Here is a 12,823-nt window from a genome sequence, read left to right as displayed (position 1 = left end):
TAGGATGGCTTGTCACCCAAGCCCTGAGGCAGCTCACACATATGATGCTGTATTTTAAACATGAAGAAATAGACGCTGTCTTAGCAGCCAGGTCCTGTTCGAGTAGCCGCTCCAGGAGAGCCCTTCTTTCCCGCTGCATGCTGGGAGAGAAACATTGCTCTGAGGAAGGCTCTAATGGATTCCTTGGCAAGGTTGCAGCAGACAGCGTGCTCAGTTCTACAGGGATCCACTGATGAGCAGGACCGGGGGCTGAGATCCCTCTGCGTGCTGGAGGCACAGGATATCCTGGCGAGGGGCCGAATCAGTCTGCAGGAAGGCGGGGCCTTTCCCTAATTAGTGCACAGAGGGCCCATATTTAGGCAATTTTTCTAAAGGGGATACATTTCCTTATCTGCAAAAAGTACCACATATGCCAACAGATTGAAAGCTGGGTCATAACTAGGTTGGATAATGATTCGTAGTCCAAAAACCTGACAATGCTGAGACTAGAAGGACTGTCACTTTTACAAAGTCTCTTGAATTCACTTTGGCCTCTACAGAGTCTCTGCCCCACCCAGGTGCAACCCTGGCATACTGGAGCTTTGGGGGAAAGATGAGCAGAGATTTGATGCCAGACTTGGGTTTCCTTCAGGATAGGGTAGGAGTGTAGAGAGGAGGTGGGGGGGGGGGCTGTTTTGTGTCTAAATTTTAGCAAGTTTGAGTGCAGGGACTGTGTCTTATTCACTATTATATTCTTAGTGCCATGAACTCAATAAAGCTGTGTGGAAAAAAGTGCATTCAAATCCATTTTATCCTTGCATCCTGCTTGTGTTTTCAATAAAAGAGAGATGGTTAAACCTATCTGTATTTTTTATATCCACAAAATCAAATCTTGGCAAATAAAGCATTTTTGTAAACATTTTTCAAAATCTATCAACCTTAGTTGCAAATAAGGCAACAGGGGTCTAAAGAGCTTATTTTTTAAATATATTTTATTGATTATGCTATTGCAGTTGTCCTATTTTTCCCCCTTTGCCTCCCTCTATCTGGTACCCCCATTCCCTCCATCAATCCCCCTTAGTTCATGTCCATTGGTCATGCATATCAGTCCTTTGGCTTCTCCATTTCCTATACTATTCTTAACATCCCCCTAGCTATTCTGTAACTACTAATTTGTACTTCTTAATCCTTGCACCTTTCCCCCTATTCTCCCCCCCTTCCTCCTCCCAACTGGTAACACTCCAAATGATCTCCATATCTATGGCTCTGTTTCTGTTCTGCTTGTTTACTTAGTTTGGTTTTTAGATTCCATTGTTTTTAGATTCGTAGTTGTGAATTTATTGCCATTTTAAAGTTCATGGTTTTGATCTTCTTTTCTTAAATAAGCCCCTTTAACGTTTTGTATAATAATAGCTTGGTGAGGATGAACTCCTTTAGCTTTACCTTGTCTGGGGAGCACTTTATCTGCCCTTCCATTCTAAATGATAGCTTTGCTGGACAGAGTCTAGGTTGTAGGTCCAGAGAGTTTAAGTGACTTGTAATGGGTCACACGCCCAGTGGGAGGCAAAGCTAGAACCGAAGCTCAGAACATCAGCCCCCAAAGCTCAGTCTTTCCCCAGTGCTCCCAGGACTGAGAGCAGGTCCATGCACCTCTAACACAGAGGCCATCCCACTGGGGGTGCCGCTAGCCTCTTGTGCGTGGGACGGTCTCACACCACACCTGTGCCCTCTGCAAGCACCACTGCCATTTTTCCAGGGCTATCTCTGGCGCTACCACATCTCTCTACACCGTACGATTCAGAATAATCAGAAATGTTATGAGAAAATTAGCATTTTATCTTTAAAAATAAAATTGGTTCCCACTTCGCGACACACAATAAACACAGCACCTGTATACTCGTGTACTTGACCACACAGTGCTAGACTCATCAATGGGTAACCAGATATCAGTCCCATAACATTTACATATATGAACACACCTACTAGAAGCCTGTTACTTTCAAAGACTTTGTGAAATGAGCCACAGAGTAAAAATGAATAAAAGATTATTGCAAGACCACAGAGCAGGTTAATGAGTCATACATCATCCTTGAACTTTGCGAGGCCTAGGCCAGAGCATCAGAGCACCCAGAAGCCCCCGTGGAGTCACAGAAGGGTGTTCTGGCTTTGCACACATCATACGTCAGTCACACCGAGGAGACCCTGTATACGGCAGCCAGGCAGAAACAAGAATAATCAAGAAGTGCTTATTCATCACCTCCTCTCTTACAGAAGGCATTCCAGGGAGGGCTGCTGAACAAAGTGGAGACTGTTTCTAAGGAACACTGGATTCGAGTGAGCCAGTAAGCCAGCATTTAAAAGGGCATTTTGTCTGGGGGAGGAGGCTAGTCACAGATTTTCTAAGCTCCATTTCTCATGATTGGGATGGCACGTGTAGCCAAAAGCCCATTATAATAGATGGAGAATTTTAGTCAAATAACAAGTCATTCCTTCCTTAGGCAAAAGGAGCCAACTGGCTGAAGGTGGCGCAAAAGTGAAAATTCAGAACCTGAATCACATAGTTACACAGGCATTTCTGGCTCAGGATGAACTTTAAAATATAATAAAGAAAAATACACAATGAGCAATAGATTTATGAACTTATAATGTCTATTTGCCTTCAAAAAGCCTACCAGAAATAGATTTTTATTGTATTTTAGACAACATGATGTTCTATCTTCTATAACGAGGAAGTTCCAAGTGGACAACCAACTATGAAGAAAAAGATAATTTTATTACAGCCTGATACCTTTGTGTTTCAATTCACTCTCTTCTCAACTGAGAATACTTAGTGCCTTGTCCTGAGCATGGGTCACAGTTATCAAGTACCAGTGCTCAAGATGCTACACAGGGATGTGATGGCGACTGCTGAAATCGGCAGAGTGGAGCAGAGACCAGTGCAGGCATCCCGTGAGCCGGGCAGCTTTCTAAAACTGGAAGCATCCCATCAGAAGGAAGCACAAACATCTCCAGGTCACAGAAGAGGAAAGAAAGGGAGGATCTGGAAGAAACCTTTGTAAATAGCTGTCTACAATTGAGTAATATGGTTTAAACTTTCGAAACCCTATTATTCATCTTACAATAATCAAGAATGTTAAGGGCCAGAGTGGGAGGAGTAAACTTCTTAAAAATAAAATCAGTTCCCAATTTGAGCAACAAAATAAACAATGCAGTATTGGATTATAACCCAAAATACAAAACACATGAGTACACATGGATATTCCATTTTAAAAGGTTGAATGAATAAATAAATGGAGAAGAATTGACAAATTTCTCTTGTGCTAATTTGCATTCCTACAAAAGATAGCATCAGAATGATAACAAGGGACTACTACAGACAATAGGCACAACTTAAAAAAGGGAAGAGAACACTGTGGGCAAAGTAGTAAGATCAGACTTTACAAAGATTCCTCAACTTGTTTTTCAGAGATAGATATACTTGGATAGGGGGAAACTTGCAAGGAATGCATGTTAAATGCAGGACATACCGAGACAAATAAGCATTCAGAGATCAAAAAAAAATCTATGGTGAAGAGTTTGTAGGAACAATTATAAAGGACACATGGACAATGGTGGGGGGTGGGGTGGAAATGGGAGGGAGGTGGGGAGGGCTGGGGGTTAGGCTGGGGGGGGGGAAGGCAGAGAACTGTACTTGAATAACAATAAAATTAGAGAAGAAAAAAAACCAAAAAAACCCTAAGGTGGGTGGCACTATAGTGCAGATAAAGGACACACTTGACCCAGGAAGCCTGAATTCAAACCATCAGTCTGATCATAACAGTGTGTCAAATGAATAGTGATGATAATAATTGTGCTTACCATGTGAAGTTATTATTATGACAAATAATTTAATTCAAATTATAAAATTAATGTGATTGAAATAATGCCTGGCACATAATTAATCACTATTAGTTATTATAAACATTCCATGAGGCGGTTTAGAAGAGATTTTCTTGTGAAAATGTTTAATACCAGGTTAAACATTTGCTATTTTATCAGGATTTCAAAAAAATTAAAATTAAAAAAATCAAAAAAAAATTTCTCTTGTGGAAGAATTCTAAATAACTCATGTAGATAATTTACCCTTAAGGAGGTGGAGCAAATTCCCCACTCACTGAATATGAGCTGTGTACAGTACCTTCCTTCCAAAGAGTACAGTATAAAAACAGGAGAAAAAATAAGTTGGCAGTGGAGAAATCCATCGGACACTCCCTCTGCCGGGTCATTAGGCAAACATCAACAGTGGTAAGTCACACTGATAGCGGGTATCCTTGATAAGATGTGATGAGTATGGTACTTAACTTCTGTGGCTTTCTTCCCAAAACCCATCACCCTAGTCTACTAGTGAGGAAAATATCAGTGATATCCTCATTTAGGGATCTTCTACAAAATACCTGACCAGGACTCCCCAGAACTGTCAAGATCTTCGCAAACTAAGAAAGTATAAGAGACGGTCACAGTGGAGAGGAGCCTAAGGGGACATGAGTACTGAACATCATGTGGCATCCTGGATGGCACTCTGGAAAGGAAAATAGTCATTAAGAAAAAAACTAGGAGAATTGAATAAAGGATGGACTTTAGTTGAAAGTAACATATCAATACTTGTTCAAATATGCCATACTAATTTCAGATTCTAATATGAGGCAAAACTGGAAGATTTATGGGAACTCTCATACTACTATATTTTTTTTTCCTGTATTTTTAAAAAAAACTACTCTAAAATTAAAATTCCTTTTAAAAAATAAAAAGTTGGCTGTGGCCCAATATATATATGAGCTAGAAGTTAATAATCAGAAGTAGAATCTCTCAACCCAGTAGAGCCTGGAGAGTCAATACTGAGGGAAAAATGAAAGTCAAAACTCATCTCTAAATGCCAGGGAGACTGAAACAATGTGCTAAGAATAGCTGGGAGGTATTCATAAGCACAATTAGCACCTTGACTGACTGGGAGCCGAGAATACGCAGGCTGTAGGAGAGGCTCAGGCCAGGTCCTAAACAGGTCCTGCCAGGGCATCTTAAAGCAGGCAAGGTGACCAAGGAGAGGAAAGGGTTAGAAAACAGAGTCCAGGTTTCTAACAAGATCTCTGTGTTATGTGTTCTCCTTGGTGTTTCTAATTAGGAGGGAAAGCTACATTTTTTTTTTCTACAAAATTGTCATGTTGATATTTTTGTCACTTTTATAAAGGTTTCTGTGTCTCAATACAGGCTGCCCCTGCTTCTCACTAGCTTAAACTTTGCCTAAAATTTTACCTAAAAACACCTCCTTGCAATGCTGGATCTGCCCAGCCTTCTGTTTCAGCAGCAGATTCTTTATTTGGAGAGACTGAATCATCCATTTCTCACCTTTCTCACCAGCCAAGTATTTTTAACTTACTGTCAGCTACGGAGTGAACATAGAGTCTATAAGGAAAAAAGAGCCCATTTTTCACTTTTCTGCTTTTGACTGCTGAATTCAGAAATGCATTACAGCAATGTAAAAATAATATTGGTTACTTTAACATTTTTCTCCATTTTGCAAAATGCCCAAAGTGAGTCTCTGCTACTAAATAGAGACTGGCTGCTTCCTCCCTGGACGGGGCTTCTCTCCGCTGCCCTAAGGACAGAAAGTGGGCAGCAGCAGCCTTGAGTTCCCCAAGGGGGGTCCAAAGAGAGAAGGGTCCTAGGCACACGTCCAGCTCCCTCCACCGGAAGGACCTGACCCGAAGGCGAGCCTCTGTGGACCTGTTGTGCTAGACCTCAAGGACCCGGGACAGGAAAGAGACAAAGCTTAAACTGCTGTTTCAGAGCCACCAGACACCCCTATACTCAAGCAACTAAACTTCATGGAAACAGTTTCTTCCGACACCTAAAAGGCTCTGTCAGATTCCATTAGGTTCTTTGGTCTAAAGTGAGAAAACGGCCAAGCAGGGAGGCCAAAGCAGTGGATCAAATAAAAAGAGAGTGCCTTTTTTTTTTTTTTAGTTTTTAGAATTTTTCCAATCACAGTTCACGTTCAATATTATTTTGTATTAGTTTCAGTTTTACAGCATAGTGGTTAGAGGGCAATATACTTTACAGATTCCCTCCGGTATTTCCAGTACCCTCCTGGCCCCACACATAGTCATTACAATACTATTGACAATATTTCCTATGCTGTACTTTACATTCCCGTGATTATTTTGTAACTACCACTCTCCACTTCTCAATCCCTTTACCTTTTTCATCCAGTCCCCTGACCCCAACTCCCCAGAGCAGCATTTTCTCATCCTCAGAATAAGTGGGTAAAATGTCCATGAAAAGCACTTAAATAAGGCTCCCCCCCCTTTTGTTGTTGTTTGCATGACAGATAAAGAATGAATTGCACAGTCAGGAGCAGAAAAGAATACGGCAATGTTGGATATTACAAAATGATGAAATTCAGATAATACAGTTGTGCGTGGCACTGTGAAAAACAGAAGGAATAAATCATGCCTTGGAATAGGAACACCAGGGGAAATACCAAAGCTAATTAAGATAATGATGAACGGATATCTGACTGAGTATGTACTCCATGCCTAGAACTGTAGGCCCAAAGGATAGAAGAGGGAAGTTAAGGTGAGAAAAGTTCACCTTAAAGGCGGCCAGAGAAAGGTGCTAAAGTCAGGGAGGCTTCAAGGCAGGCCCTAGGGAAGGGCCTGACAAAGGAGGCAGTTGACAGCCAATGCAGAAGGAAAGAGTCAAACCGGAGCTATCCAAGTTTGAAGAAAAGCCCAAAGTATTTCTGTCCTCAGAGTCTTCGGTGACATATTGGACAACAAAGCCAAACTCAAATCTATAAACAGAGAGAAGATTATAGGAAACACACATAGTGATTGCTATATGCCAGACACATAGAAATATATTAGCTCGACACATACAATAATCTCACGAGGTAGGAAGTTATTGTCCCTATTTTATAGATGAGAAAACTGAGGCACAAAGAGGTCAAGTGACTTGCCCAAAGTTGCTCAGTAAAGAGGTGTGCCCTTAGCCACTAGGTGCCTATTTATGTCACACAAAAGCTGTTTGCCACCAGGAAAGAATATGCATATTCAGCTCAGAAATGTGTCGGGCTATAAATTATCTTAAACTGTGCGGAACCCCTTTGTTTCTCCCTATTTGTTCTCTCTCTCAACCGAGTCACCAATACTGTTGAATGCACACTATGCAGGATTTGCAAATACAAAAATCCATCTCTGCCTGAGCATATATTACAGTGAAGGCAACAGCCAAAATAAAAATAATATATAGTAAATTGTACAGTCCTAAGTAAGGCAGGGACAAAGCAGGGAAGAGGGATGGGAGTGGCAGCTAAAAATTTCAATAGTGTGGTCATAGTTCTCCCTGAGACCTTAAAGCAGGTGGGGGACAAGCCATGCAGACTTCTGAGGAAAAGCATTTTAGGCAGAGGGAGTAGAAGGCATAAATACCTTGAGCCAGAATGGGACAAAATGTTAAAGGGGATTTTGTTGTTAAATGGGTTTACCTTGTGTTAAGTCCCTAGGATGAACCTCAAAATGTTCTGATTTCATGTACAGGTGTAGTACAAGCAGTCTCTAAATTACATAGACTTCACATACTATGCTCTTCTTCTACATAGAAGGATTTCTCTTTGAACGTCAGCCTCCCAGAAATAACTCAAAGGCCACAAACACTTCCCAGGTTCTTCTTCATCTCTTGCTAGAAGTCGTACATGCTTTCTCCAAATTCCTTAAGGTATTTTCCATGTCCCACCTTGCTTTTGATTAGTTACTTTTATGCCTTGTCTCCCTTTAAACTGTACTTTCATTGACGGCAGGAAACAGATTGTGGAGAATAAACGGTTTATTTATTCTCTTGAGTTTATTCTGTACAGTTTAGCTTTGCTCTACAGTAAGCATTCACTAAATACTTGTTAAGAAGATTTGAGTGTGTACTTTCTATCAAATTAAGCTCCAAATTAGAATATCATTAATTTTACAACTATTTTTTATCATAACGAGGAAATGTATTTTTCACTACACGTTCTTGAATTTTTGGTTCCTAATACTAAAAAAGCTTTTGACAAAATATTACAGCTCATTGATATGTAGTTTCAAGCTAATATTTTAAGCACCAATGATCTTAAGGAGTAACACATTTTCCCATAAAACCATAAATGGAAAGAAAAGATTATATTCAAACACTTTGTTATAAATAAGTAAAAATGGAAGATTGGAAAGTATCTTTGCTTATGTAATCAAAATATAAAAAAGAATAATATTTAAAGGTATCAAGTAGATAAAACATTTAAAAACTGGACTAAATTTCCATTTTTGCCCAATCTGGCATTAACCAGTGGCACATGCTCTATTACTTCCTGACTGGAAAATTCAAGAAAGTCTGACATAGGATTAAGATGTTACAGCCAATAAGTCACCACCTTGCTGCTTTCAAAAACCAAGAAGTACAGAGACAATGTAAGATAGAATATTACACAATTTAAATTAATGTGCTCTGAATTTCACCTTATTCCTCTAATGTGGACAGTGGCCCTCAACGTCCTGTAACTGATTTTAAATTGACCAGGCAGACATTTTAGCTCCGTGGTTATCACGGTTTTTAAAAGAGTAGAAAATATTGGGAAAATCAGTAAGAGAAACAAACTCCTTATGTTGGGAAAATAAACTCCTTATTTGGAATCATTTCCTCCTTCTGTGGCTGTCTCCATGGAGTAAGGTTATGTGACATCACCTGTCTGAGATGTGTGGGTGTCTCCTGTATGAAGGAGACTCACCTGGGGAAGCTGACCCTGGGCGCAAGAAAGGCTGTTGTACAAACGCCCATCTAGTCTCCAATTTGATGGCCAATGAACACTGCTGATGTAGGATTGGATTGCTCAGAAAATTTCTGCTCAGTGATCCAAAGATCCACCAGGACGTACCTTATTGCACCAAGGCTAAGACAGGAAGGTAGCAGCAAAGTACTAGACATCAGATCCTGGAAACTTCCCATCCCCAAGGAAACACAATTTAATACACTGGGCCTTCCTGAGTTTCAAAATATGAGCTTCTCTGAGTAGAAGCTGTTCCCCGCTTTCCCCTTCCCTTTCCTAACCCAGAATTATTCCCAATCATAATGGCATCACTTCCTCAATTGTTTTGTATACAGGTTTTGGGGGTTTTTGTTTTATGTTTTTGGTTTTTGCCAAAGCCAATCCTAGCTGTCCTCAGCATTCACAATCATTCATACAACAAAAATTTCCAGAACACTACCTTGGGACTCACTGTGCCAGGTTTGGAAGACGAAATGCTAAACAAGGCAGACATGGTCCTCATATTCATTAAGGACAAAAGGAAAGAATGAGTGCCCTGGAATGTAGGGAGATATGACCCCTGATCAATTCTTGGTACGAGACGGCACCTTTAAGAACACATCGCACAATGAAAGACCCTGGTAAGCTCTGATAGGAAGTGAGGTCCTCAGGGAGAGGAAGGCCCTGAGACATGCCAAGTTGTAGGTCCAAAGGGAAGAAGAAAGAATGTATGCAGCAGAGCCCTGGGACAGTCCTCAAGGTCCTGGCTTCCACAGAGTGGTACATGGAAAACAGTCAGGAGTTTCTCCGGAGGTACATCCCCCCACCGAAAAAAGCCACAGACGGGGTTGAGAAGGGAGTCATCACCTATGGTTCTGGGCAGAGGATACAGATGGCATACCCCCGTCTTCATTTGTTACAAATGAGTAATCAATAACAATTTCTAAGAGAGTTGGTAATAGGAGTGTTAGAATTAAATAACTGTGTCCACACCACTCCCATGTCTACTCAAGGGAGTTGCCACAGGGAGTGTGTAGAGTGTGGTTCTTCAGGAGGCGGAAGAGCAAATAGAAGGAGACCGCACTGTGGGAATCGGAGAGGTCAGAGGAGGACAGGCAAAGCCACGCCCTTTCCCTACGCCGAAGGGATCTGCCAGCGACTCAGTGAAAGGGAGGAAAATTCTGATTAGATGGAATTTTAGACCAAAAGAGACTATGGTTTAAACTACAAGTGTAGTTTAGTGAACTACAAGTGAAAGTTGTAGAAGTGACAACAAAGTTTTTCACTAAAGTCAAAAATAGGGACCAGAGAGTTAAATTCAAAGTTTCAGTTTTGCACATCCAAGTGTAGGGACTATCATTCTTATAAAACTGCAATCTTTTTTAACTGGCACCAAAGAACACATATTCCCCAAAAAATGTATTAACAGCACATGGCAGGATCAGACTAAATTCTAAGAGACATACCATAAATTCAAATTATCTCCTTTCTCAATAGTACTTTGGCAAAATCATGGTACCTTACATACAAAAATAGGAATGGCCAGCAACTCAAGCTGTTCATAATAAGAAACTAAAGTGATTAATTAATTCAGTCAAAGCCTATTGCAGGGTTTCCTCACTGCAACTTTTTGTTACAAATGAGTAATTTACAGAAATTTCTGGTAGAATTAGTAATAGAAGTGTTAGAAGCTAAATAACAGTTGTGTCCACATCAGACGAGGCAATATCACAGTCTACTCACTGAACTTGCCACAGAGAGTCTACAGAATGTAGTGGTCAGAACCCTGGGGGTGGGTTCTGAGCTCCAAGTCCAGTTCTGCACTGATACCAGAACCACATGTGCGAGCCTCGGCCGCGTTAACTGTGAGAAGTAAAAGAAGCCGGCACTCAAAAGACGACATAACGTGTGATTCCGTTTATACAACATCCTGAAAAAGGCAATTTTTTAAAGATTTTATTTTTTTAGAGAGAGGGTAAAGGAAGGAGAAAGAGAGGGAGAAAAACATCAATCAGTTGCCTCTCATACACCCCAAACTGGGGACCTAGCCCACAACCTGGGCATGTGCCCTGACCAGGAATCCAACTGGCAACTTTTTGGTTCTCTGGCTGTTGCTCAACTCACTGAGCCACACCAGCCAGGGTGAAAAAAGACAAATTTATAGCAGCAAAAACAGACCAGTGGTTGCTGGACCTGGGGGCAGGAGAAGGGGTGGACTAGGAAGTGGCCCAGAGAGTTCACAGGAGGCAGGTGATAGAACTGCTCAATATTTACTTGTCACTAGTCACTTGTCAAAACTCATAGAAACATACAGCAAAAATAGTGACTTTTACTGGACATATACTAAAATAATCTATTTTTTTTTAAATCCTCATTTTGCCACTTAATGGCTAAATGACCTTACCCTACTTACTAAATTTTTTCGTGCTTCAGATTCTTTACTTCAAAGAAATAAAAGCACCATTTCCATAGGACTATTAGTAGGATTAAATGAATTGTTGCAAATAAGGCACTTAGAAGAGAGTCCGCCACAGCGGAAGGCCTCAATAAATAATAGTCATCATCATCACTGTCACCATCATCACCACCATCATGCCTGGCCTATGCCAGGTGCGGTGAATTCTGTGATTCTCTGCCCCGATCCCCTGTTCCCCCATGTGCCCACCCACAGACGCTAGGAAGATCAGCTGCTGGATTTTCCCAACTCTTTCCTCACTGGGAATTACCCTCCCGCTCAGCCAGTCATCGGCTATTGGTAGCCTCTAGGTGCAACCTTGGGTTGGTGAGGAGAAAAAAGCCCAGCCCCCTTGCCCAAATGTGGGACAACCATGCAGGGCTATTCCAGCTGCAGAACGTCGGGTAGGATTGGTTTCGGGTTCAACTGCAGCCAGTGTCCGTCAAACACTGCTCACCTGGGGCGTCTCCTTCACAGGCAGTAAAGAAAATAAGTGCAGGCGCCCGGGGCCAGACCACCTGGGCTCATTTCCTGGCTTGGCTGTGGCCATGGGATTTTGGAAGTCACTTACCTAGTCTGTGGATAGAATGCCTCATAGGGTTCTGGCAAGGATAAAATGAGCTAATAAGTGCAAAAGCACTTTATGCGGAACCTGGCATACAGCAAACACTGTGAATTGTTCATGGCTGTTACTACCCAGCTCACAGTGATCCAGCCTCCATCTGAATTTCTCTGGCCCTCACTGTCTGACCACTCCCTTTCACTTAGCCTATTTCACAACATCATGGTCTTAACCTCTTTATGTGTTTTTCTGTTGCCTTATCTCAGCTAGAAGTCAATATTAGTCCTATTTCATTCAGTTTACACAATAGGGATTCAGAGAAATGACAAGATTTGCCCGAGATCACACAGCCAGACAGTGTCATGCGGCTTGTTCTCAGAGCCTGGGCTTTTCCCATTACATCACACCAGTTACACAAAGAGCTGTTGAGAAAGCTGCTCCTTGTACATATTTATTTATTTAAGTTTATGCACTATGTAAAATACAGGTGCTAATAAAGAGGCAGTAATTATATACAAGTTGAAAAAATATTAAAGGGTGACAGTTCAACACCCTCTCCCTAATACTTCCACATTTCCCACAAGTCATTGGCTGTCTCTCCTCTCATTGCTCTCAGGGACAAGGGACTCACAGCTTCCTGAAGCAACGTGTTGTTGTGAAGCTCTCCCCCTCAGAAGGGAGATATAGCAAGCCACTTTTCCTAACTACTACTTTCTCCTATGGGCCCAGTTGTGTTTGTGGAGCCACACCAAATAAAATAAATCCTTCATCCATATGCTAGCCCTCCAAATATTTGAAATGAGTTATTATATTCCCATCCTTGTTTCCAAGCTAAATAATGCAGCTGTCTTCCACCAACCCCGCCATCCCCAAGCTTTCAGTCACCTCTCCATCCTGCGTGTGTGTTCCTCTGGACACGCTCCAGCTTGCCAGCCTCCTGAAATATAATACCTGAATCTAAACCCAAATTCTGATCTCTGAATTGGGCAAGTCAGGGGAAAAATGACACAAAAACCCT

At 41.5% G+C, this 12,823-nt stretch overlaps 1 long non-coding RNA gene across 1 annotated transcript in view; it reads right to left on the bottom strand.

Moving 5' to 3' along the window:
• Nucleotides 1-12,065, bottom strand: part of LOC123480123 (uncharacterized) — a 68,860-nt gene extending 56,795 nt beyond the window's left edge. The window contains exon 1 of the long non-coding RNA XR_006655995.3: nucleotides 11,815-12,065. This is a non-coding gene — a long non-coding RNA (uncharacterized lncRNA). The remainder of the gene's footprint in view (nucleotides 1-11,814) is intronic.
• Between the last annotated feature and the right edge of the window lie 758 nt (nucleotides 12,066-12,823).

The sequence above is a fragment of the Desmodus rotundus genome, chromosome 2 (genome assembly GCF_022682495.2).
Source record: "Desmodus rotundus isolate HL8 chromosome 2, HLdesRot8A.1, whole genome shotgun sequence".
Lineage (NCBI taxonomy): Eukaryota > Metazoa > Chordata > Mammalia > Chiroptera > Phyllostomidae > Desmodus > Desmodus rotundus.
Note: the sequence above shows the minus strand (reverse complement) of the source record. Positions and strands in the feature narration are given on the sequence as shown.